The 26,421-nt window shown below is 37.7% G+C and overlaps 1 protein-coding gene across 2 annotated transcripts in view; it reads right to left on the bottom strand.

The window, feature by feature from the left end:
* The window catches only part of ZPLD1 (zona pellucida like domain containing 1), a 272,321-nt gene that overhangs the window by 123,859 nt on the left and 122,041 nt on the right, over positions 1 to 26,421 (bottom strand). Inside the window, exon 2 of one of the 2 annotated variants that reach the window (XM_017869531.1) lies at positions 6,978 to 7,118. The gene's annotated coding sequence lies outside the window, so the exon portion shown is untranslated. Of the gene's footprint in view, positions 1 to 6,472; positions 6,603 to 6,977; positions 7,119 to 26,421 lie in introns of those variants that run through there. The other variant, XM_017869532.1, reaches the window with a different exon arrangement.

The raw sequence follows: 26,421 nt of genomic DNA, 5'->3' as shown, positions 1-26,421 counted from the left end.
AAAATTTGTTGAATATGGGGGATCATGGGAGATGGGAAGCAGGATAGATTGCAGCTCCAGACAGAGCAGCACGCAGAGGCTTGCATTGTGAATTTTAGCTCCAGATCAACTGCAAGAACAAACCAGCAATCCCGAGAGGACCTACAGACTCTCTGAAGGAAGCAGACTGCTCCTACAGGACCTGGGAAACACCCCAAATACTGTGAGTGCCCCGGCTGTGGAAGTGGGAAAGGGAAGTTGAAAGGCTGTTTGCAGGAGAAGTTTCTGACTTTACCTGGAGCTGAGTCAAGTTAGAGAGCTGGGATGAGTGAAATACAGGGGTAGAGGAAGTAGCAGAAAGGCCCTAGGAGCTCCCTGGGTCCCCAAGCAGCCCATTCCTGCCTGGCACCAAAGGGATCCATCAGGAGGGTGGCCAGAGGAGCCTGGGGTAAAACTCCACAGGGAAAAGGAATTCCTGAGCTGAACTTTGTAACAATTTGAATAGGGTGAGAAGCCTCCTGGTCAGAACTTGAGAGAGGGCATGAATCTGGCTTGCAGACTTCAAAGGCAGGGGAAGAATTAAAACCCTTTTCTTTAGCAGCTGGGAGATGGAAAGCCTCGGGCAAGTTTTCAAGCTCATCTCACCCACCACCTGGAAACAGACTCAGGGCTATTGCAGGGGGCACCGTGGGAGTGAGACAGGCCCTTCAGTTTGTGTGGGAGCTAGGTGAGGCCTGTGACTGCCCTTCAGTTTGTGTGGGAGCTAGGTGAGGCCTGTGACTGCCGGTTTTCCTCCACTTCTCTGACAACCTGCATGACTCAGCAGAGGCAGCCATAATCTTCCTAGGTACACAACTTTAGTGACCTGAGAATCTCACCCCCTCCCCACAGCAGCCACAGCAAGACCCGCCCACAAAGAGTCTGAGCTCAGACACACCTAGCCCCATCCCCACCTGATGGTCCTTCCCTTCCCACCCTGGCGGTGGAAAACAAAGGGCATATAATCTTGGGAGTTTGTAGGGCCCCACCCACTACCAGTCCCTCTCCATACTACTACAGATGATGCTTTCTGGAAAGTGCCACTTCCTGGCAGGAGGACAACTAGCAGAAAAATAGAGCTTTAAAACACCAAAGCTAAGGACCCTCACAGAGTCCACAGAGTCCATTGCACCCTCGCCACCTACACCAGATCAGGCACTGGTATCCATGACTGAGAGACCCATCGATGGTTCACATCACAGGACTCTATACAGACAACCCCAGTACCAGCCCAGAGCTGGGTAGACTTGCTAGGTGGCTAGACCCAGAAGAAAGACGACAATCACTGCAGTTCAGCTCATAGGAAGTCACATCCACAGGAAAAGGGAACACCCCATGGGGCAAAAAAATCTCAACAATAGCCTTCTGCCCTTGACCTTCCCTCTGACAGAGCCTACCCAAGTTAGAAGGAACCAGAAAACCAACCCTGGTAATATGACAAAACAAGGCTTGTCAGCAGCTCCCAAAAAATCACACTAGTTCACCAGCAATGGATCAAAACCAAGAAGAAATCCCTGATTTACCTGAAAAAGAATTCAGGAGGTTAGTTATTAAGCTAATCAGGGATGGACCACAGAAAGGCAAAGCCCAATACAAGGAAATCCAAAAAATGATACAAGAAGTGAAAGGAGAAATATTCAAGGAAATAGATAACTTAAAGGAAAAATGGCTGGGTGCAGTGGCTCACAACTGTAATCTCAGCATTTGGGAGGCCAAGGCAGCTGGATCATCTGAGGTCAGGAGTATGAGACCAGCTTGGGCAATATGGCAAAACCCTGTCTCTACTAAAAATACAAAAATTAGCCAGGTGTGGTGGTGGGCACCTGTAATCCCAGCTACTTGAGAGGCTGAGGTATGAGAATTGCTTGAACCTGGGAGGCAGAGCCTGCAGCAAGCCATGATCACGCCCCTGCACTCCAGCCTGGGCAATAAAGCGAGACTCCATGTCAAAAAAAAAAAGAAAAAAAAAAAAAACCCTTTTGGATACAGCTAAGGCTGTGCTAAGAGGAAAGTTCATAGCCCCAAACGCCTACATCAAAAAGTCTGAAAGAGCATAAACAGACAATCTAAGGTCATGCCTCAACAAACCAGAGAAACTAGAACAAACCAAACCCAAACCCAGCAGAAGAAAAGAAGTAACCAACATCAGAGCAGAACTAGATGAAATTGAAACAAAAAAATACAAAAGATAAATGAAACAAAAAGCTGGTTCTTTGAAAAGATAAATAAAATTGATAGACCATTAGCCCATTAGCAAGATTAACCAAGAAAAGAAGAGAGAAAATCCAAATAATCTTACTAAGAAATGAAACAGGAGATATTACAACAGACACCACTGAAATACAAAAGATCATTTAAGGCTACTAGGAACATCTTTATGCACATAAACTTGAAAACCTAGAAGAGATGGATAAATTCCTGGAAAAATACAACCCTTCTAGCTTAAATTAGGAAGAATTAGATACCCTGAACAGACCCAATAACAAGCAGTGAAATTGAAATTTTAAAATTACCAACAAAAAAATGTCTAGGACCAGACAGATTCACAAAAGAATTCTACCAGACATTCAAAGAATTGGTACCAATCCTTTGACAGTATTCCACAAGACAGAGAAAAAAGGAACCCTCCCTAATTCATCCTATGAAACCAGCATCATCCTAATACTAAAATCAAGAAAGGACACAACCAAAAAAGAAAACTGCAGACCAATATCCTTGATGAACACAGATGCTAAAATCCTTAACAAAATAACAGCTAACTGAATCCAACAACATATCAAAAAGATAATCCACCATGATCAAGTGGGCTTCATACCAGGGATTCAGCGATGATTTAACATACACAAGTTAATAAATGTGATACACCATATAAACAGAAACAAAAATCACATGATCATCTCAATAGATGCAGAAAAAACATTTGATGAAGTTTAACATCCCTTTATGATTAAAATCCTCAGCAAAATCGGCATACAAAGGATATACCTTAATGCTTAATGTAATGAAAGCCATCTATGATGAACCCACAGCCAACATAATACTGAAAGTTGAAAACATTCCTCCGGAGAACAGGAACAAGACAAGGATGCCCACTATCACCACTCCTCTTCAACATATCGCTGGAAGTCCAGGCCAGGGCAATCAGAAATAAAGAGCATCCAAACTGGTAAAGAGGAAGTCAAACTGTCCCTGTTTGCTGACAATATGATCGTTCACCTTGAAAACTCTAAGGACTATTCCAGAAAGCTCCTGGAACTGATAGAAGAATTCAGCAAAGTTTCTGGATATAAGATTAATGTACACAAATCAGTAGCTCTTCTATACACCAACAGCCACCAAGCTGAGAATCAAATCAATAATTCACCCCCTTTTACAATAGCTGAACAACAAAAAAGTAAAAAACTTAGGAATATACTTAACAAAGGAGTGAAAGACCTCTACAAGGAAAACTAGAAAACACTGCTGAAAGAAATCATAGACGAAACAAACAAATGGGAACATATCCCATGCTCACGGATGGGTAGTATCAGTATTGTGAAAATGACCATACTCCCAAAAGCAATCTACTAATTCAATGCAATCCCCATCAAGATACCACCATCATTCTTCACAAAGTTAGAAAAAAAAATTCTAAAATTCATATGAAACCAAAAATGAGTACACATGGCCAAAGCAACACTAAGCAAAAAGAACAAATCTGGAGGCATCACACTACCTGATTTCAGACTATACTATAAGGCCATAGTCACCAAAACAGCCTAATACTGGTATAAAAGTAGGCACATAGACCAATGGAACAAAATAGAGAACCCAGAAATAAACCCAACTACTTACAGCCAACTGATCTTCGACAAAGCAAACAAAAACATAAAGTGGGGAAAGAACACCCTTTTCAACAAATGGTGCAGGGATAATTGGCAAGCCACATGTAGGAGAACGAAATTGGATCCTCATCTCTCACCTTATACACAAATCAACTCAAGATGGATTAAATACTGAAACCTAAGACTTGAAACTATAAAAACTCTAGAAGATAACATTGGAAAAGCCTTTCTAGACGTTGACTTAGGCAAGGATTTCATGACCAAGAACCCAAAAGCAAATGTAATAAAAACAAAGATAAATAGCTGGGATCTAATTAAACTAAAGAGCTTTTGCATGGCAAAAGGAACAGTCAGCAGAGTAAACACACAACCCCACCCCAGAGTGCGAGAAAGTCTTCACAATCTGTACATCTGGCAAAAGACTAACATCCAGAATGTACAATGAACTCAAACAAATCAGGAAAAAAAAAAAAAATCAAAAAGTGGGCAATGGACATGAATAGACAATTCTCAAAAGAGCATATACAAATAGACAACAAACATGAAAAAATGCTCAACATCACTAATGATCAGGGACATGCAAATCAAAACCACAATGAGATACCACCTTACTCCTGCAAGAATGGCCATAATCAAAAAATTAAAAAACAGCAGATGTTGGCATGGATGCTGTGATCAGGGAACACTTCTACACTGCTGGTGGGAATGTAAATGAGTACAGCCACTAAGGAAAACAGTGTGGAGTTTCCTTAAAGAACTAAATGTAGAACCACCATTTGACCCAGCAATCCCACTACTGGGTATCTACCTAGAGGAAAAGAAGTTATTATTCAAAAAAAGATACTTGCAGACACATGTTTATAGCAGCACAATTCATAATTGCAAAATCGTGGAACCAACCCAAATGCCCATCAATCAATGAGGAGAAAAAGACACTATGGTGTGTGTGTGTATATATATATATACACATGAATATATATATACACACATATATATATGAAATGGAATACTACTCAGCAACAAGAAGGAATGAATTAACAGCATTTGCAGTGATCTGGATGAGACTGGAGACTATTATTCCAAGTGAAGTAATTCAGGAATGGAAAACCAAACAGCGTATATTCTCACTGATCTGTGGGAGGTAGGCTATGAGAACGCAAAGGCGTAAGAATGATATAATGAACTTCAGGGACCTGGGGGAAAGAGTGGGAGGAGGGTGAGAAATAAAAGACTACAAATGTTGTGCAGTGTATTCTGCTCGGGTGATGGGTGCACCAAAATCTCACAAATCACCACTAAAGAACTTACTCATGTAACCAAATACCACATGTACCCCAATAACTTATGGAAAAATTATAAACTAAAATTAAAAAAGTTATATTGAAATATGATGTGTCTCACTATATTGCTTAGGCTGGTCTCATACTCCCAGCCTCAACAGATCCTCCCACCTCAGCCTCCCAAAGCATCGTATAGAGGTTTGCAACAATCTCTAATATTTCCTTATATTATTGTGGCCTCAGTTATTATGTCTCCTTTTTCATTTCTGATTTTATTTATTTGGAATTTTTTTTCTTAGTCTAGCTAATGGTTTTCAATTTTGTTTTCTTTTCAAAAAAAGCAACTTTTCTTTTCATTGATCTTCTGTAATTTTGGGCTCAATTTTATCTATTTATGCTCTGATCATTGTTTATTTTCTTCTACTAAATTTGGGTTTGGTTTGCTCTTGCTTTTCTAATTCCTTGAACCTAGTGCATTGTTAGGTTATTTGAAATCCTTCTACTTTTTTGAAAGAAATTTTTATTGCTATACACTTCCCTCTTAGTACTGCTTTTACTGAATCCCATAGATTTGATATGCTGTATTTTCACTTTCCTTTTGACAGTTTGGCTATAATGTACCTAGGAGAGGACCTGTTTGGATTGAATCTATTTGGGGTTTCCTTGAGCTTCCTGGATATACATGTCTCTCTCTTTCCCAATACTTGGGAAGTTTCCAATTATTACTTCATTAAATATGTTTTCTATACCTCTACCCTTCTCTTCTCTTTCTGAAATATCCATAATGCAAGTATTTATTCACTTAATGTTGTCCCGTATATCCTGTAGGCTTTCTTTTTCATGTTTGATATGTCCCTATGTTGTCTTCTGTGCATCTAGTAGAACAGTTGCCTCTTCTAATTTTATGGAGTAGGCTTCATAGAAAAAAACACATTAATTTAACAGGGTTCATAGAAAAAATATATTAACAGGGTCTTCGTATATCAGTTGAGTGGATTGCATTGGCTTTGTTTCTAGGGGAATGCAGTAGTATAGTCTCCATATAGTTTCTCCAGCTATAATCCATACTAGTGACATTCGCAAGTGTCTCAGTGGCCTAGGCTGAGAGAGTTTGCAATGGTGATGTGTGACTTTGCCAGGGATAGACTCCCTAGGATGTTTCTCAGGTCGGGAGTGCATGCATGCATATTGTGGGTCAGCCAACTTGGGGTCTGGCTCACAGGGGCTGGAACTACAGCCTGTTACTCTGGTCAGGGGCATGAGTGGACAGTTACTGGGGTAGCCCATCATGCTGTTTCTCAGGCCCAGGACTTGGACACATGGTTGCTAGATGACCTGGGCTGTGCTTACCAGAGGCAGCCCATGAGGCTGTTTCTCAGGCCCAAGATGTGGGCACCCTGCTGCTTCTCAGGTCTGGGGCATGGCCACAAGGCTTCTTGGTCGACCTGTGTGTGTATCTGATGAGGGTGGCCCCCGAAGATGTTTCCTAGGTCTGGGATGTTAGTGCAAGGCTGCTCAAGTATCCTAGAGGCATGCCTATCAGGAACAGTCCATAGGACTATTTCTCAGACCCAGAACATTGATGCAAGATTACTCAACTTGTCTGAGGGTGTGAGTCTGCCAGGAGTAACCATGAGTCTGTTTCTCAGGTCCTGATTGCAGGTGTACAGCTTCTTAGCTGGCCTAGAGGCTTATCTGCTAGTGGTAAGCCACACAACGCTGTTTCTGAAGTTTTGGGTGTGAGCATGTAGTTTGTTCCACTAGCCTGTGGGCATGTGGCCTGCTCAGTGGCTTGAGGACTTCTCCCCCTTGGGGGATGTTGCGAGTAGTTTGGCTGGCTCAAGGGCAAGTTCACCTTGGGCAGCACTGCCAGACTGTTCCTCCAGCTGGAAGTACAAGTGGTGCCGATTTGTTTTCCCGCTGTGCAGGACCAGTGTCACATTTGATCCAGCAATCCCACTTCTGCGTATGTATCCAGAGGAACCGATGTCAGGATCTGGAAGAGATTAGCACTCTTATGTTCATTGTAGCACCATTCACAATAGCCAAAATGTAGAAGCAATCTAAATGTCCATCTATAAATAAATGGATAAAGAAAAATGTGCTCTTTATATGTATACATGTATATACATATATGAATTTGATCATATGATTCATATTGATATAAATTTTCCTGATGATTAGTGATACATATATACATGTATGTATGATAGTATCCATTTTTTAAAAAGAAGAACATTTTGCAATATATAATAACATGGATAAAACTTGAGGACATTATGCTAGGTAAAACAAGCCAGTCAAAGGCTAAATACTAAATGACTCCACCAGAAGCTGGTGGGAGGGGGAAGTGAGAAGTTGCTGTTCAAGTATAAAGTTTTGGTTATGCAAGAAGAATAAGTTCTAGAGATTTTCTATGCAACATTGTGCCTATAGTTAATACTGTACTGTGCCCTTAAATTTTTTTTAATATTGTAGATTTCATGTTCAGTGTTCTTATCACAAATAAAGAAAATAAAGTATGAATAGATAGATTGCCTACCTACTGCACTGTGCTTCAGGGAGGTGTGCAAAATGGATAACAGCTATTAACCTTGTATTATAAAAGTTACTATCTATTTATAATAAGAGGAATATGGTCAGTGCTTAATAGGCACTTGGTACTATCCTAAACATATCAATATATACCAACTCATTTAATCCAAAAGAATCCTATAAAGAGAATGATATTAAAAACTTTTATTAATATGTACAACATAGGCACTAACCTGTGAGGACAGGTGCTGAACATAATGCTGAAGCAGCATCCTGTGAACCCTCTCCTGGGCAAACAGTCTCTTGCTGAAATACTGTGGTGGGAAAAGCTATTTTGAGGCAGTGAGGAGAACAGGAATCATCAGGGATCTTGAGGCTGCAACTACTTACCAAATAGTATCGAAGAATTTCAGTGTTTTAACAACTTGTGCACAGGTTTATATCCACTGAGTATCACTAATATTACAGATAGTAATATTACTATGCCCATTTCACAGATAAAGAAATGAGGCTCCAGAGAGTCCCAAGCCACACAACCATTAAGTGGAGGAGGTAATATTTGAACTCAGGGAGTCTGACTCCAGATCCTGGGCTCTTAAGTACTATGCTATACAGTTTCATATTTACAAAGAAAATAATTAACAACAAACAATAAAATGTTGTTTAGCAACTAAAGCATGTCAGGCACTGTGGAATACAAGATGTAGAAAGATTCAAACATAAATTAAGTAGAATTCCAAAAAAAATAATGGTTCTAGCAAGAAGTACTAAAAGTCAGGGAAGACTTTAACCCAGAGATTGAGATTTTTCTTCAGTGAACTGAAACTGAAAATTTACTGTTTGCACATATTATCTGAATAATTGCTCCAATTTTCCATTATGTTGTATCAGAAGACAGTAGTTTGGAAACAGGAATTTGTTAAATTTCCAGTAATATCCCCAGGAATGCAGCAGAAGTAGTTCCAACTGCACCTTGGCCAAATCTCTTTTCATTTTGGAAGTAGATCATTAACCATGATTGGCGACGATTGCTAAAGACAGCAGGGGAAAACGGAATCAGTCATGCCAGGAATTCTCCTAAATGCACGATAGAGGAAAGCAGAACAGCACTTTTTCCCTCCTTTTCTTCATTTCTTAATGTTCCCCCACAATGACATTCTTCCTGGTGCAGTCTCCAACCACCTGGGATTAGTTCACTGCACAGCATGGCCAGAAATTTGTGTGTTCAAAGCTCTTGCAAACAATGTTCACCTAAAATGGATCATCATCACCTTTTGGAAGTAAAATGTGGTCACTACTTTCTATTGCTGGGCTAACCTTTCTTTATAATTAAAGTAGCAATTTGGGTTCAGAATACCTCCCGTGAAACAATTTTAAAGTGAGATACACTTAAGATTCTGATGATACTGACTTCCTCTGAACCTAAAGAGACTAAAAACTGCAGACATAATTATTTTAGTATTTCTATGACATTTTAAAAAGAATATCATAATAACTAAAAGTTTTAAAGGTTTATATTGTTTTCTCGAATAGTAAATAACACAAAAATTAGAATAATAATTTTAATACAGTGAGCAATTTGATTAACATTTAATCATCTGGAAAATAATAGCAACTGGAGCTGAGAAACCAAATCCCTTAACACCAGCTTTCATTTCAAATGATCTCCAGGTGGCTGCTAGCCAATTTGCCACATGAAAAAAATCCTGACACTATTGGAAAACAGACTCCAACTATTTAAAAAAAAAAGAAAGAAAGAAAGAAAGAAAAGAACAATCAGTAGAGAACAGACAAGGTTGTGCTAAAAGGCTATGTTATGTTGCCAAAAAAAAATTCAATCTGTGCACAAAATACCTCTTCCCATGTCTTTTGATCTGATGTAGCACTTGTCCAAATGGATGGGCTCCCTAAAGGGAAAACCCATTTCAAACATTGAGGAGCTCTAACAAATGCGAAGCACTCAACCTGGGGCTTAAATATCCCAAATGGTCTCTTGCTGGTAACATGAGAACAAAATCAGTGTTTTACTCAGAAAACAGCTTTCCTGGCTTTTATCTTCTGTTCCATTTGTGAATTGATATGAAGATCAGAGTCATTGACTTGAATGTGATTTAGAATCTTGATACAAACAATGAGACATTAAACACTTTCTAGCCCTCTAAAATTTGTATTCAGACTCTTCTTTTTTCAGGGTATAATCACAGTCCCATCAGTATTCGAGGGATTTGTGCACACAGACTGCCTCTGTCAAAATTGTAGCAAGTGAATGCATTCCAGTATAGCTTGGAATTTTCTAAGGCAAATTATTGCCTCAGAAAAAGACTGTAACTTGGTATTTTGACATACGTTATTTTATAGGGAGTACAATTTGTTTAATCTTTTGGTTTTGACTTCATCACTTAAAGATTTGGAAAATAAAGTTAAACTTAAAAAAAAAGAAAACAAAAGAAAAAGCAAGCATGGAAATAATGATCGAAAGTCACAAAGAAAGGAAGGCAAAAACCTAAATCACCATCATACTATGGCCAGGCAAGAGGAGTGAAGACTGCTGGAGGTGCAAAGTCTTTAGGCTTTAACTTCTTGTCTTTTCAAACCAATAAATAATGTTGCAGCATTTATTTATTTATTCCCCGAGACTTAACAACATGCATTGCTTTCTTTCATCGCTTTGCCAATTTTCTTCAAAGAAATTTACTATTTCAAGCTCTTCATAAATCCTGTAACCTCTATGAGTTTAGTTTCCTCATGAGTAAAATGGGAATGAATAACAATGCCTAGCTTGTGGAGTTGGTATGAGGGTAGAAATAATATATTAAAATCACCTAATAGTGCCTGGAACATAATGGAAGTCGTCACTATTATCATTTCCCAAAAGCTATATCTGGACATGTAAATTGGAATAAAACGCTGAGTCCATTTTCAGACTAATTCAAACATAGGAACACATTTTCTTGCAGATTCAAAGTAATTGAGGTAAATGTTAGAACATTTATTTGAATTATCAAGATACATAAATTGTTTCAGTTTTCCACTTTACATGTTCAGATATGGCTTTTCTGCATAGCCCTAGAGTAGTCCATCACTGAAAGCCCTCACCACTAAGTTTAACCAGCCTTGATATGTAGTTGCCAATATATTGCCGGACAAGCTCCACTCATTAGTAAGGTTGCCGCTTCAGATATCAAAAAACAAAACTAATCCAAATATGTAGTTCCAATAACTCTCCCCCATATAACTTAAATTGGTAAAATTGAAACTTGCCTGAATGGAGAGTAACAGAATAATGGGTCATTTTCAGAAAATATCCCTGCCTTAAGTCATTATAATATAATCTTTTAGAACATTCTAGGAAAATTTCCAGGGAAGAAAATAAAATCTGCATCAAACTAAAGGCAGAAATGAACTTGCCTACCTAAAATTACCACAAAAAAAAAAAAAAAAAAAAAAAAAAAATCTTTCGTTTTTGTCTTTTGACACATTCTTAACAACAGTTGCTCAGGGAAGGGAAATTATAGTTTGAGATTTGAAAGTTACCAACTCTACATTTATACCATAAAAATAATATCAAAGTAGCAGTATGATATTAGAGAGTTTGCAATGAGTCAAAATCAGTTTGTGTTCACATTAGTTACTAATAGGGCACTAAACAACTGTGAAGGTCTCATAATTCTCATCTTTAAAATGAGAGAATCACACTAGACTGGATCTTCTTGTCCCTTGCAGCTATAACATTATTCAATTTCATCATCACGCCTCTATCATGTAATTCACCTTTGGTCCATGACAAATAATCGTAATGCCAATTTAATTTTAGAAGCAGTTATTTTCATTACTAGATTGGGCTATACTGAAACTCCCTGGAATATTTCACAAGACATAAAACAAGTGAGGGGGAAGCTCAGCTACACAAACACTGAGATTAAGAATTAAGACAACTAGAAAAGCTCTTACAGAAAAAAGAGCTCAAAAGGTAAGGGGTCTGATTGGAGCAGGTCATGCAGAAACCACCAAAAAAAAGAGTATGTCTATTGTTCAGAGGCAAATCAGCTAGACAAGGCATATAAGAGGGAAGCAGATGGTTTTTTTGTCCAGGTGGATTATATTAGTCTCAAAAAGGGGTTTTACTTGGTTTAAACGTGGTTAAAGTAGAATGTGATTTCCAAGTTTTACTCTTGGAAAACTTTTAGAAACCATGAAGTCAGAATTTAGATAACAAGAGAGCAAGTTTGACTTTGAACTACTAAATGAGTCTGAGGACAAGCAAGCAACGATTGAGTAAGCCAAACATGACTGTTAAATGAGTGATCTAATTAACCTCGTAAGGATCTATTAGAAGAGAAGCTGCCTAAGAGACCAGTTACTAAAGAAAAACAATTCAAATAACAAGATAGTACAGCCATGATTAACCATGGAATTTACTTCAAATTTTTATACTCAAGATCCTCATTCATTGTAAAACCTGACCCATAAAATATGCCTTTTATTTTTACATCTGAGATTCCCATTTCCACTAGCCGATTGTCAGATTCAAGAGAAGGAAAATCAAGACATGGTGTTCAAGGACTGAGTTTCAAAAGAAATACATCCAGCTACCCTGATACCTTAAGCAATGGCACAGAAATAGATCAGAAGTATGGAGGATTCTGCTCAGGGGTTATAAAACTGTAAGCTCTTGAAGGTGAAAGTGGATTTAGAAAGCAACTAATCCATTTCTTTTACTTTACTCATATGCTCAAGTGTCCAACCCCATGCTCTCGAAGATCAGCTCCCTGTGTTATCTTTTTGGAAAGCAGAAAGTCAGTCTCACTCCCTTACCAAATGGTCTCATTAACATCATGCCCTTCTCTGTGCTGTTTCTCACTCTTCCACAGGCCACTGTTTCCCACTGATCCCCACCTGGATTCAGGTGCACACTCCCCTCGAACGGAATATGATGACAGCAAGACAGAGTAAATGACACTTCACTCTCACACTTTGTCCCACAGTTCTCTGCAACACCATCAAATAGACTTTACTGAAAAGTTTGGGTAATTCAAGGGAAAGAGCACAAAGAATGTGAAAAGTTAAATTACGTCACAAATAAAACATTTTCAATAATCAAGAGAGAAACGCAAAACAAGTTTGCTTTAATGCCATCTCTTTTGGCTAATCAGACATCAGATTTCTCTATCGTATAAAACCCACCTTCTTTTACCCCCACTTGCCTTTAGGAAAATACTACTAACTACCCCAAGGATTCTTCTCAACAAGAATCACCTACGTGCCTCCAGCAAGAAAGTCTGTCCCTTAAGACTCATTAATTCTGGAACAATGTCCTGAGGACCTTCAAAGGGTCAACTCATAACATTCAAAGTTTTATACCATAAATCTATATGAGATAGAGCCCTGATGGGCCACCCTTTAAAATCTCCTCACCAGTAAGAGCTGCATGCATAACTATGTATGCTCTCAATTATATCAATCAGGGTAGGTCCTAAAAATGAAAGCCATTGAGATGAATAAGATTACTATCAGAATAGCTGGGGAGTAAAGATAAGAAAGACCACTGCTAGCTTTCAGGAGCCAGAATGCAGGGATCACAGGAAAGCTTCCCGTGAAGGATCTCAGCAGCCCACAGCGTTAAAGTAGGTGATTCTCAAGAAGTGGCCTAGAATGAGACAAAACCAATATCATATCTACCCCTGCTGATACCCACACACCTGTCCACAGTCACCACTAAAGATTAATAGCTTCTCCTTTTCTTCCACGTTCCAAGTATTACACTAATGTGTCTTATTGGCAGAATTTAATCAGAGGCCTACTGAGAAGAGCCTAGAAAAGTAGTTACAGAGATAGCTTAGACAGACTGGGATGATCCTCAGTATCATTCAGTCATAACCTTTGGATACTCACCATCCATACGTATCTGTTTACCGGTATCTAAGTTTTGAAACAACAAAAGTAAAAAACAATAGTATGCTTTCACCTAACTTGGTGAATGTATTCCTTAGACTAATCAAAGCAGGCTCATCCTTTCACCTAAAAGAGAAGACATTTGTCTCTCGAGTCCCGCAATTCACTGTATCCAACTCTGTCGATGTTCATTTCTATTCTCAAAGTACCCTTTGTTCTTTAGTATTGCAAATATTGAATTATAAGATATTAAGGACTGAATTATGTCCTCCCAAAATTGATGTGTTGAAACCCTACCCCCAGTGTGACTGAATTTGGAGATAGGGCCTTTAAGTAAGTAATTAGGATTAAATGAGGTTAGAGGACTGATGCCCTTATAGGAAGAGGAAGAGACGCCAGGGCTGCACGCACACAGAGAGGAGCACACGTGAGGATGAAGTGAGAAGATACCCATCTGCAAGCCAAGGAGAGAGGCCTCAGGAAAATCCAAGCCTGATGGCCCCTTGCTTTTGGACTCTTAGACTCCAGAACTGAGAGATAAAATCTATCGTTTGAGCCGCCAGTCTGTGATATTTTGCTATGGCAGCCCTAGTAGACAAAGGGCTAACCACCAGTCACATAACTTATATAAAATAGCAAAAACATAGGGTAGGAAAAATGATTAACATGTTGTTTGGTATATAACCAAACAAAGAAAAAAATATGCATAGTTATCACCATCCTCATTTCTGTAACTGGTCATTTATTTTTTCCACAACTCATTCCATGTGCTTATGTCTGCCACATGTTTTGATTCCTGCATGGTCTGAGCCATTCATGGCCTTGACTTAAATTGCTATTGTCATCCATTAACTTTGACCACTGGTCATGGCAGTACCAAGAGATACCTTTAAAAATCTCCTGAGTTCAGGCTGGGCGCGGTGGCTCACACCTGTAATCCCAGCACTTCGGGAGGCCAAGGCTGGCAGATCACAAGATCAGGAGATAGAGACCATCCTGGCTAACACAGTGAAACCCCGTCTCTACTAAAAGTAAAAAACATTAGCTGGGCCTCACGGCAGGCGCCTGTAATCCCAGCTATTCAGGAGGCTGAGGCAGGAGAATGGCATGAACCCAGGAGGAGGAGTTTGCAGTGAGCTGAGATCGTGCCACTGCACTCCAGCCTAGGCGACAGAGTGAGACTCAGTCTCAAAAAAAAAAAAAGTCTCCTGAGTTCTACATGCGTTTTTTATTTTGCAGTGGAAACCCTGTTTCCGTCTGATAACCAGGATCCGTTATCATAGTTAGGAAAGCAACTTTCTTATTTGCTTGTTGGTTCAATGGCCTGAGAAGGCTGAAGTAACCATGTAGCAATCTCAACTGCCAGTTAAATGGAGCCCTTCTTAGTCTCCCAGTGTGATTATTCTCTTTTTAAAAAATAATAGTTTTTTTACCAGCAGAACTAAAACATGCAGAAGGAGAAAGTATAAATTTTGTGAGAGGATTATTTTGGGTAAGAGTGAATAAATCCACTCTGTTTCAATCCCTTGGATCCTGGACTCCAGTATTCTTTCTTTTGAAGAAATAACATCATACTGGTCACTGGCTCACAGCATATATTGCATTGTATATGACAGCTCCTCAAATTCCTAAGTTTTATAATCCAGGGCAGCTTTGTAACTATGGATCTAATAGGCCATTCCACTGTTCTGTCAGGCCATCTGTGTTTTGCAGTGAAGGAATATCAGATAAAACCAGTATCTCCTCCCCCTGACTCCCACATGGATTTAAGCCAATTACCTCTGCTATTTTACTGTACAATGTCTTTCTTGGTCAAAAGCAAGATTCTGTGTGATACCTTGAGGCATTCAATTAGTGGTAGACGATAGTATTAGAAGAAGCATTGAAGGCAAGAAAGGCAGAGTGAGTGCCTTTTCCTGTGAAGACAAATTGCTGCCCCCTCCATGATGGAAGAGATCCAATATGATCAATGCACCACCAGGTGGTTGGCTGGTCCCCAGACAATGGTGTATTATCAGGGGCTCAAAAGTGGACACTATTATTGGTAGATTAGTTACTCAGAGGTGATGACAGACAGTTTAGTCTTGGTAAAGTAAGCCCATAATTTTGAGTCCATATATACCCATCCCTGAAGCCATAGCTGCTGTGTTCATTAGTCCATTAAAGCAAGCACAGGAATGAATGACTGACATCCATGGAATAGGTCATCTGGTCTACCTTATTATCAAAAACCTCACTCAAAGGGCTTCCTTTTGGTGATCATTCACATGTGATTTAAATATTTTCTATGTCCCCATTCCAAGAGTCCTATCCACAGAAATCTTCCTAGATTGCTTCTCAGCAACCCATCAATCTTGTGATTTCTAAGTTCCTTCTAAACAAACTGTTAGCTTGCTTCCCTGTGATTACTTTAGATACATACCTTTGCTACCTCTCTTTTCAGGCAAGTAAACAAAGTATTCAAAGCTCTGTCCACAGTATTCAGGGCACATTAGTGCTAGAGTAGCTGACCTTTTGCTTGCATTACCATATGATGCAGTAGTATCTATAAATAAGGCTAAATAGTCTTTCTTCCTCTGTCAGTTAGTCATAGGGAATTTCCCATAAGGCTATAGGCATGGGTAAAGAGATGGGCAGATGTGTAGCAAGAGTAGGGTCTGGAGCATCTGAGCCACTGGTTCATGCCACTTAGATGTGTTTTTCAGGACATACTTGTGCCTAGTTGTATATACCCACTTCTACATCATGAGGCATGCTATTGCCCAAGCCAAATTCATGACTTTAGTAGTCACGTAACACATAGTTTATTATGTTCAGGTTATGTCCCATAGTCTTCTTAGGAGAAGAATAATTAGAAGAAACAAGCATGCAAAGGCTTTTCTCAAAGCCTTCCCTCCACTTAATCCTTTTCATTCAGCTGCCTGAAGAGTGACAGGGTGTCAATATGGAAGATCACCTGAGATGCTTTAGGGCAGGGGAACCTGCAAGTGGCATTTAAGACCATATGCAGATTCTATTGACCAGAACTCATCTAACTACCAAAGTGTCTAAGAAATGTAGTTTAGCTTCCTCCTCTTCACCCCTAAATAAATATTTACTATTTCATAATTTCTATGAGTTAGGAATTTAAGAGTATCTTAACTTAAGAGTAGCTTGATTTGATCTGGCTCAAGGTCTTCCAAGAAGACCTTCTAATCAAGAAGTCAGCCAGGGATTTGGTCTCCTAGGGATGTCTGATCAGGGAGGGTATGTTTTTACGCTAACTCATGTGGTTGTTGGCAGGTTCCATTTCCTCGATGAAGAATGACCACAGACACAGGCACAGCTCTCCCAAAGACAAACAGAAATCATACGTTCTAGACCAGTTGTTCTCAAAATGTGGTCCCTGGAGAGCAGAAACAGCATCATCAGTGGGTAACTAATTCCTGTGCCACATCTTGCAGTTACTACACACAAACCCCTAGGGATAGGCCCCCAGCAATCTATGTTTTCACAGGTTACCATATGATTCAATGCACACCAAATTTGAGAATCACTGGTCTGGGACCAAATCAGGAAACATGAAACTTATCATCTTAGTGGCTTTCCATAATCCCCTTTCCGACTCCCAGAAATAAGAATTGAATCCATCACCCAGTCAAGTGTTTATAGCTTTAGCTACCAAGCTCTAGGGGGAAGCCCTGGTAAATACTCTCAGGCAAGAATCTACATCCTCTTCACTTTCTGTTTAGCTGGAGGAGGAAAGATCACTTTATGCTTCCAGGTACATCATTTACTGTGACAGCCACCAACAATGCAGAAAAGAGTTTAGACTAAATATCTCTAATAAGTGGTATAATTTTAAATCTAAACATTCAATGGGGTAAAGACTGGTCATCTTCAAGTGACAGAGCAATAATCTCAGCTATTCTAAAACTTTGTATTTTGTTGCCTTAATTTAAAAATCAGTCCAATTACCTCTGCAGTTTGTTTCTTTGTAAACGAAGTCACAGCCTCAACTATAATGAATTGGAACGATACTGTATATTTTGAAGGTCAAAATGAAGTTTGTGATTATTAATTTAAATTCATTCTAATTTTCATTTGCTTTTTCATTAGTCATTTCAATAACACAAAATTGACCTTTCATATGGAGAGGCAGTTAAATTTTATAAAGTTATAGTTTTGTATGTTTTAGTTTGGTAGCTAGATATTAGGTTGGTGCAAAAATGATTTCGGTTCTCCCCATTAGTTTTAAAGGATAAAAACCACAATTACTTTTGCACTGATCTAATAGACATATACCATAAGTTTTCATTCAGAGGGTAATATTTTTTGAGTAAGTAATCTACTTACTGGGTGTAAGTTATTATAAGAATTAGGTGTACCATATTTTTATAAATCATTGGTTCTTAGTCATTGATTAGTATGTTAGTAAAACAAGAAACTTGAGATGTTCAAATTACAATCAGGAACGATTCACTAACCCAATAACTCATATCTTGTACATTTAGGAAAGATCATATTTATTGGTTATTTACTGTTGTACAACAAACTATCTCAAAGTTTAGCAGCTTAAAGCAATAGATATTTATTATTTTTTAATGTCTGTGGGTTAGTAATTTAACAGCAGCTAAACTTGGTCTGGCTCAAGGTCTTCCCGGAGGTTGTCGTCATCAAAAAGTCAGCCAGGGATTCAGTCTCCTCTGAATGTCTGATCAGGGTGTGCTTTGACTCATGTGGTTGTCAGCAGGTACCACTTCTTCACTGACGATTGGCCAGAGGTCTGTATTTCTTTTCCCTTGGGTCAATCTAAGGCTGCCTGAGTATTCACAACGTGTCAACTGGTTTCTCCCAAAATGAGATATGAGAGACAGAGGGTGCATGAGGGCAGCCAATACAGAAGATAAATGCTGAACTTAAATATTTTATCTCATTAATTTCAATTATTTCCACTCAAATGAAAAGATCGTTTCTGTTAAACCTAAACATCTAATCCAAATCTAATTTATTAACAAAGGCCTGTGTATCTCCCTGTATAGAACACACTTAAACTGTAGATCTGTTCCTACAGACTGAGAAAAATGTATTTTCTGAAACTTCCATTTCATATTCTTAAACTATACAAGACTTTAGAGAGGAGAGACCATAATATAGAGACCATTATTTTTTATTATACCCTAATCTTGGAAATGACTTACCCTCACTTCTGCCATATGTTATCAATCACCTATATCAAACCTGGTACATTGTGGAAGGGGTCTCCACAAGGATAGGAACACATTCAGGAGCCATGCTGAAGGCTTTCTACCACAGCACAGCTATCAGATTTGGCAGACTGAAGATTTTTCATACAATAGTAAAATTATTTACCTAAGATGACTATTAGATAATTCTAAAACATAATCCATTTTTTACCTGGGTATATTCTGGAAATATATTATTTTCTGAAAAGTTTTGTGGGAATAAAATACTGGTCAATTCTGTTTTTCCACATCTATCTTCTCTAGGTTGTGAATTCATCAGGGGAGGTACTGTGTCTTGTTCATGTTTGTACTTCCAGCCCCTCGAACAGCAGCCAAGATATTCATGCTTAGTAAATATGTATTACTTTAAATGGATTTGTCTTATATTTTAATTCTCAAAGTATTTTGTTTTTTCTCATATTAAAAAAATAAGGTATTTTATATATGTATATAATAAAATATACAGAACTTAAGTGTTCATTTTGATAGGTTTTAACAATCGTATATGGCTATGTCACCCCAAACCAAAGAACATTTTCATCACCTTTGAAAATTCTCATGTGCCTCTTTCCAGTCATTTCCTTCCTTCTCCTTCACCCTCAAGCAATAACTTTCTGCTTTCTATCACCCTAGATTGGTTTTACCTCTTCTTGAACTTCATGTAAGTGGAATAACATTATGCCAAAAACCTCATGCTTATGTATCTGACCTTTCTTGTTTAACACAGTGTTTTTGAGAAACATGTCGTTGTTGCATGTATCAGTAGTTCATTTCTTTTTACTGCTGTATAATATTCTAATGTATGTATGTATATGCCTCAATTTGTTTATTCATTCTTCTCTTACAGAACATTTAGATTGATTCCATTTTGGGCTACTATGAATAAAGTTGCTGGGAATAGTCTTTTACAAATTTTTTGTGGACATATGATTCTATTTCTCTTGGGTAAATACTAAAGAATAAGATTGCTGGATGCCACTGTTTATCATTAATCAAAGGGCGTCTTTGTCTTCTATTGTCTATTTATGAATTTAAGAGCTAATTTTAAAAAGATTTGCTTGTGCCTAACTCCCGAAGAGAATGGAAGCAAAGCAAGATGGAAAGACTGGTTTTTACACTAAATTTCTGGAGGGACCAAGAGCAATAGGCAACATCCCATTGTGCGAGGTTTGTGTATAAGGTTGTGGAACAAATTCTCCGCACTAGCAGAGAGGCACCGCTGCAACATGGACTGGGAGATGTGTGGGAGCGGTTCACTGAGAGAAAGCAATGACAGAACAAACTATGGCAGCACAGACAGAAGTGGGCTTGCCCTCCATTCTCCTTGGGAATTAGCCATGAGTCAGTGGACTGCTCTTCATATTCATTTTGCCTAACTCCCATTTTCAGGACTTTTGACAAAATGTCTCCTTCTTGTTATCCACATACCTCTTAAAGGTTCATAATCAGTACACTTCACTTATTCATCTATTTAACAAATACTTATTTAACATTTACTATTTACTAGAAGCTAGGAAAGACAAAGCAGACAAAAATCCCTACCCTTGTATAGCTAAGTATATTTGCACCTATATAATCAAAATGCATATTTCATTTTTATTGTGATTTTACCAAATGGATTAGAATCTTGACATACCTAAATACATTGTAATATTGGATATATTGCTTGTTATCACATCTCTTAAACAGGTACTCATTGCATGTTTGCTGAATTTTAAAAATGCCTCAAAGTTTGACATGAATGAAAAAATGTCTCAAAGTTTAAAAAATGCAATAGCGATTATTATGTAATAAAGAGTTAGTAGGTGAGTATATAAATTAGGATTTTCCATGAGACAACTCAGTAATATATTCAGGAATTCTGTACCAAATCCTTTTTGGAGGTAGGTGGACCATACTAACAATTTTGTCACATAGTACCCAGTGTCAGTCTCAGTTAAAGATGAAGTTTATTTTTCCAAGGAAGGTTAAGTCATTTTCAGAATAAAACTAAAAAAAACTTTCAACTTAATATTGTCAGACATTTATCAACAACTTAATAACCACCAAACCAATACAAGGCTTGTGGTTAAAGTTTTAGCATAAATAAATTTCAAGATGTAAAGGGAAAATAGCATTTTATGAAATACATCTAATTTTTAAAAATCACTTCTGAAAATCCCCTAAGAAAGCTGCAAACTCAGGACTTGCAAGGTTGTGCTGCTTTCAGAATGAATGGGATCAAAGGTTTTAAAGAACATAGGAAATACTTTCAGACAGGAAGACACCACGTCAGGAGGCTATCACCAGCGACCAGTAGATGTTAGAGGATAAATCATCATCGCTAAACTAAGCTGCTTACACACAAATCTATTTCACTTTTTTCTGATGATAATAGCAACACTTGTCCATTATATATTAAAAAAACTAAGCACACAAAGTTATAAAGAAAAAAATTAAAATCACCAGACACAATCACTGATAAATGGTGAATTTTCTTCTGATCTATTTTCCCTGCATTATGTTTTAGCTAGTGGTGCTGTTTTGCATTTTAAAATTGTGTACAGCTTTTCATATCGAATACTGCAACATAAGCTTTTCCCCTAGAACTGCAAATACTTCACTATACATCCTCTTAATGGCTTCATATTTCACCTAACTCTTTCTCTATTTTGACTATTGACATTGTTTTTATTTTTCAATATTTTAAACTATTACTACATTAAAGGTTTCTGGAATTTGGGGAATTGGTTGGTTGTGTTGGTTTTTAGGAGCATGGTGGGGAATTTATTATTTTTCACTTTAGATTTATCCTCAGAAGTGAACTTAAATGATGTGAATGTTTTAAGGCATTATTATATATTGCCAAACTATACAACATCATAAATCTAATACATGAAGAGATAACCCACACCCTACCCTTGTATATATTTCTGAAAACCAATTTCACCTAATGAACCATAGTGATATGATGCCAAGATTTGATATAGATTCAGGATTTATATATCCAATTTTAAATACATAATCTGGCCCCACTAAACTCTGCAATAATTTTTATAGATATATCAACATTCTCTAAATGGCAGTCAGTGTCCTTTTTCTGGTTCTCCGAGAACATCGCATTTTTTAATATTTGATTTTATTTGATGCAAAAACCCTGCAATGGGCAAGAGATAAATGCTGAACTTAAATATTTTATCTCATTAATTTCAATTGTTTCCACTCAAATGAAAAGATTGCTTCTGTTAAATCTAAACTAATCCAATCCAAATCTAATTTATTAACAAAGGCCCATGTATCTCCCTGTGCAGGACATAGTTAAACTACAGACCTGTTTCTACAGATTGAGAAAAATGTATTGCTGAAACTTGCATTTCGTATCTTAAACTACACAAGACTTTAGACAGGAGAGATCATAAGAGGGGCTCAGCAGGTATGAGGAAGGAAAGTTAATGACAAAATAAGATGGATGAACACACACAGACAGACACCTAGACCAAAATCTTAAGTCATTTTTTCTGCCCTAATTCTAACAAGTCGAGGCAACGGAAAGCACTTTTTTGGGTCTTGTTTCTTAGGACTTCCTGATAGGTTTAATGCCTGGTCTTCAAGGAATCTTCAACAACTACAAGACTCATTTAGAATATGTGGTAAAGGACTAAAATGTTCAGAATCAAATCCAAGAACCTTTATTGATGAACTTTCAATACTGAAATGAAATGTTGGTTTCAAAATATGATTAGAGGTAAAAATGACAACAAATTATCTGTCTAGTTATGGATGACTAATAATGAAACAGTTAAGGAAATTGGAAGTGAAAACACCATTGTATGACTTCAGGCAGATAAGAAAGATAGCTACACATGTGTGTTCCTATGCAGCTCTTTTCATTCAAGTGCCAAATGGATCCTTTGTAAGGAACCATTCCCCATTACAGTATGTCAAGGGCAGAACTACAAAACCAGAACTAATGTGGTTATACCTAATTCTCTCTTGCTCTACAATTTACAGGTAATTGCCTGGTGTTTCATTTTTTTAAATTCAGCAGACATATATGAGCACCAGTTCTGAGCTAAGCACACTGCTGAGTACTGAGGATACAAACAGGGGTAAAATGTAGTTTTCTTCCCTCAAGGCATGTTTTATCTAGCACAGTTTTAGAGCAGAAAATAAAAGCTGTACTATGACCAATTGGGTACAGTCATACATATTTCAGTAAATACTCATTTTATCTTTTGTACAGACATAAATAATTCAAGTCAATTCATAGAGACATTATTTCATTTAATGTCACAAAAATCCCTGTGTGGTGGGCTTTAGTATTATTCCCAATCAGTAGATGTACAAATATAAGCTCAGAGTCATGTGTCAAGTACCAAGAAGAGCCAAGATTCTAGACAAAGCTCCCTCGTGACAGTAACCACAGGGTCAGAGATTCCAATAATTAAGATGCCACCCATCTGATATTGCAGTCATTAGAGTTGAAGATAGCTTGATAAATAATAAAATTAGATAGCCTTGATTACTGAGGCATATAAAAATATCTCTTCAGATGATATGTTAAATCATAAAATATGATAGTTTTATATATATAAATCATATGATTTATATATATAAATCAAAATATAGTATTTTAAACATATGATATATATCATATGTTTAAACATGATATTTATCATAAACATATATATAATATAAAATATGATGTATAATATATAAAAATATGTAAATATATAATGTAATATATAATACCATAAAAATATGATATGAAATATACAATATTATATTATATAAAATATTATATGATATGAAATATTTAAATATATTTTTAATATGATACTTTTATATCATGCCCACAGAGCACCTCCCAATTATCCACTGTCAGTTGAAGACTTTATTCCCATAGTTGGCCCCCTATTTCCTAAATAATACACCCCCTTTTTCTATTGCTGTCTTTTTTCCTTCTATTCACAATGAAAGTTGTTTTCTTCCTTACTTCTGATTCACCTTTGATATGGTTTGGCTGTGTCCCCATCCAAATCTCATCTTGAATTATAATTCCTACAATTCCCACTTGTCATGGGAAGAACCCAGTGCAAGGTGGTTGAATTATGGGGTGGGTCTTTTTTGCACTGTTCGCATGATAATGAATGAGTCTCAAGATCTGATAGTTTTAAAAATGGGAGTTTCCTTGCATAAGCACTCTCTTTGCCTCCTGCCATCCATGTAAGATGTGACTTGCTCCTCCTTGCCTTCCACCATGTTTACGAAGCCTCCCCAGCCATGTGGAACTGTAAGTCCATTAAACCTCTTTCTTTTGTAAATTGCCCAGTCTTGGGTGTATCTTTATCAGCGGCATGAAAACAGGTTAATACAACTTTCAACCATTTTCTAATTTGTTTCATTCCTAGCAGTACAATTCACTTGCTCTTATCAAGAACCAATGTACACTTCTGAATCATCTTATCTCTGCTCAGTTTCATTCAACAGGGCCATTCATGACTTTCTTGACTTCCATTTTTGTTTTTCTTCCCTAGAGCTCTCCCTAGGCTCATGATATCCAAGTGCCCTTCTCCATTTCCTTTGAGGGCCTCACAATTAAATGTTAGAATCACGCCTTTCTTGGCCCTGAGCCTTGTACTTTTCTCAGCAATCTCATTAACATCAGTAGCTTTATATAGCCCGTCTTTATGTTAATGACTACCAAATTTCTATCTCCCAATGGCTTCTCATATGAGTGCTAGATTATATAACCAGTTGTGTACTTGACATTCCCACTTGGCTATCAAATGAGAGTCTTGATTCTTACTAACATCTTCCCAAAAATATATTTCTCTCCTAACTGTCCCATTTCAGAAAATTATTCCATAATCTTATTCAGTTGCTAGATAAAACCCTACAAGCCGTTCTTGATTCCTCATATTTCCCACTTTTTTTCATTCAACCAATCATTAAATGTTCTCAATTATACCTCCAAAATAAAGTTTGAATTTGTCCACTCGTCTTTATTTTCATTCCTACCATTCTTGTCTAAAACACTGTATATCTCATATACATTCTTACTATAGCTTTGTATCTGATCTTCTTGCTCTAGTTCAGCCTGATCCTCCCCTAATAATCCATTGATTAATTCAATAATAAATATTTACTATGAGCACACTATGTGCTAGAGACTTTTCCATCTGCTGGGAATGTGAAAACAACAAAAATCCTAATCATTATAGAACTTCCATTCTAGTTGGAACAGCAGACAATAAATAATAAGTAAATATATACAGCATTTGAGATGGTGACAAATACTAAGGAGAAACGTCAAGCAAATGAGAGATGAAAAATATCAGATGAGAGTAGCTTGTAATGTAAATAGAGTGGTTGGGTTCATTCTTGATATAGCTAAGAGGGTTATAATTTTTTAATACAAATAAGTTCATGTAACTATGTACCTTTAAAATCTCCTAACAAGTCACATTAAAGACAATAAAATTCAAATTCCTCACTTTGGTTTAGAAAATTTTCATACTCTGTCTCCTGTCTACCTTTTCAACCTCTCCCTCATCACTAGATGGCAAATGGCAACTTCTCAGCAATCCCAATTTTTGTGCCTCAACACCTTTGCACGAGGTGCACCTTTGCACCTTTCCTCTACCTGGAGCACCCTCTCTTAGCTCTGCTCTTAGCAGGCTCCTTCTTGTCCTTTAGATCTTTGCTTAGATAGCACATCCCCGGAGATGCCTTTTTGGGCATCTGATCTTAAATTGCAAAACCATCTTCTAAGCCTTGCTTACTTTGTTTAGTTCTTGTATAGCCCTTACCATACTTATTTTGAATAAATATTTTTGTACTATTTTATTACCTGTCTTTTTCAACTGGAATGTATGCTGCATGAGGGCAGACCCTCATGCTTTCTTTATTCACTGCTTCTTCCCCAACTTAGAATTATGCCTGGCACAAAAAAAGCACTCTGTAAGCACTCGTTCATTGATTGGTTGAAGGAATGAATTTAGATTCCAATTCTAACTGTTGTTGTTAAGCCAAATTTATTGAACACCCATTTTGTGCCAGACATTGTCACAATTCTTGACATTTGACTGGCCTCTAGAATGTAGGCTAACTATCCCATCTTATTTAGAATTAGAGAAATGTGAAATTCCAGTGATGAAGGGAATTTAAAATGATTTTAAAATCTAATCTCTCCAGTAAATTTAAGCTAATAGATGTTTAACAATATGTCCAAATCACCTAACTTAACAAGAGTGCAGTAAAACACTTTCTTTAGCCGAAGACATCTCACTCCTAGTACATTGCCTCTTACAAGACACAAACATTGTAATGAGGATGTAAAAAGGAAAATGTCAGATTCCAGAATATTTTTGTGGTTAAGAAAAGTTTTCTTGAGGGGGGTGGAGCAAGATGGCCGAATAGGAACAGCTCCAGTCTCCAGCTCCCAGCGCGACCAACACAGAAGACAGGTGATTTCTGCATTTTCAACTGAGGTACTGGGTTTATCTCACTAGGGAGTGCCAGACAATCGGTGCTGGTCAGCTGTTGCAGCCCGACCAGCGAGAGGTGAAGCAGGGCGAGGCATCGCCTCACCTGGGAAGCGCAAGGGGGAAGGGAATCCCTTTTCCTAGCCAGGGGAACTGAGACACACAACACCTGGAAAATCGG

This window comes from Rhinopithecus bieti, unplaced genomic scaffold (genome assembly GCF_001698545.2).
Source record: "Rhinopithecus bieti isolate Rb0 unplaced genomic scaffold, ASM169854v2 scaffold_4640, whole genome shotgun sequence".
NCBI lineage: Eukaryota > Metazoa > Chordata > Mammalia > Primates > Cercopithecidae > Rhinopithecus > Rhinopithecus bieti.
The sequence above is the reverse complement of the archived record's forward strand: the minus strand, read 5'-3'. Positions and strand labels throughout refer to the sequence as shown.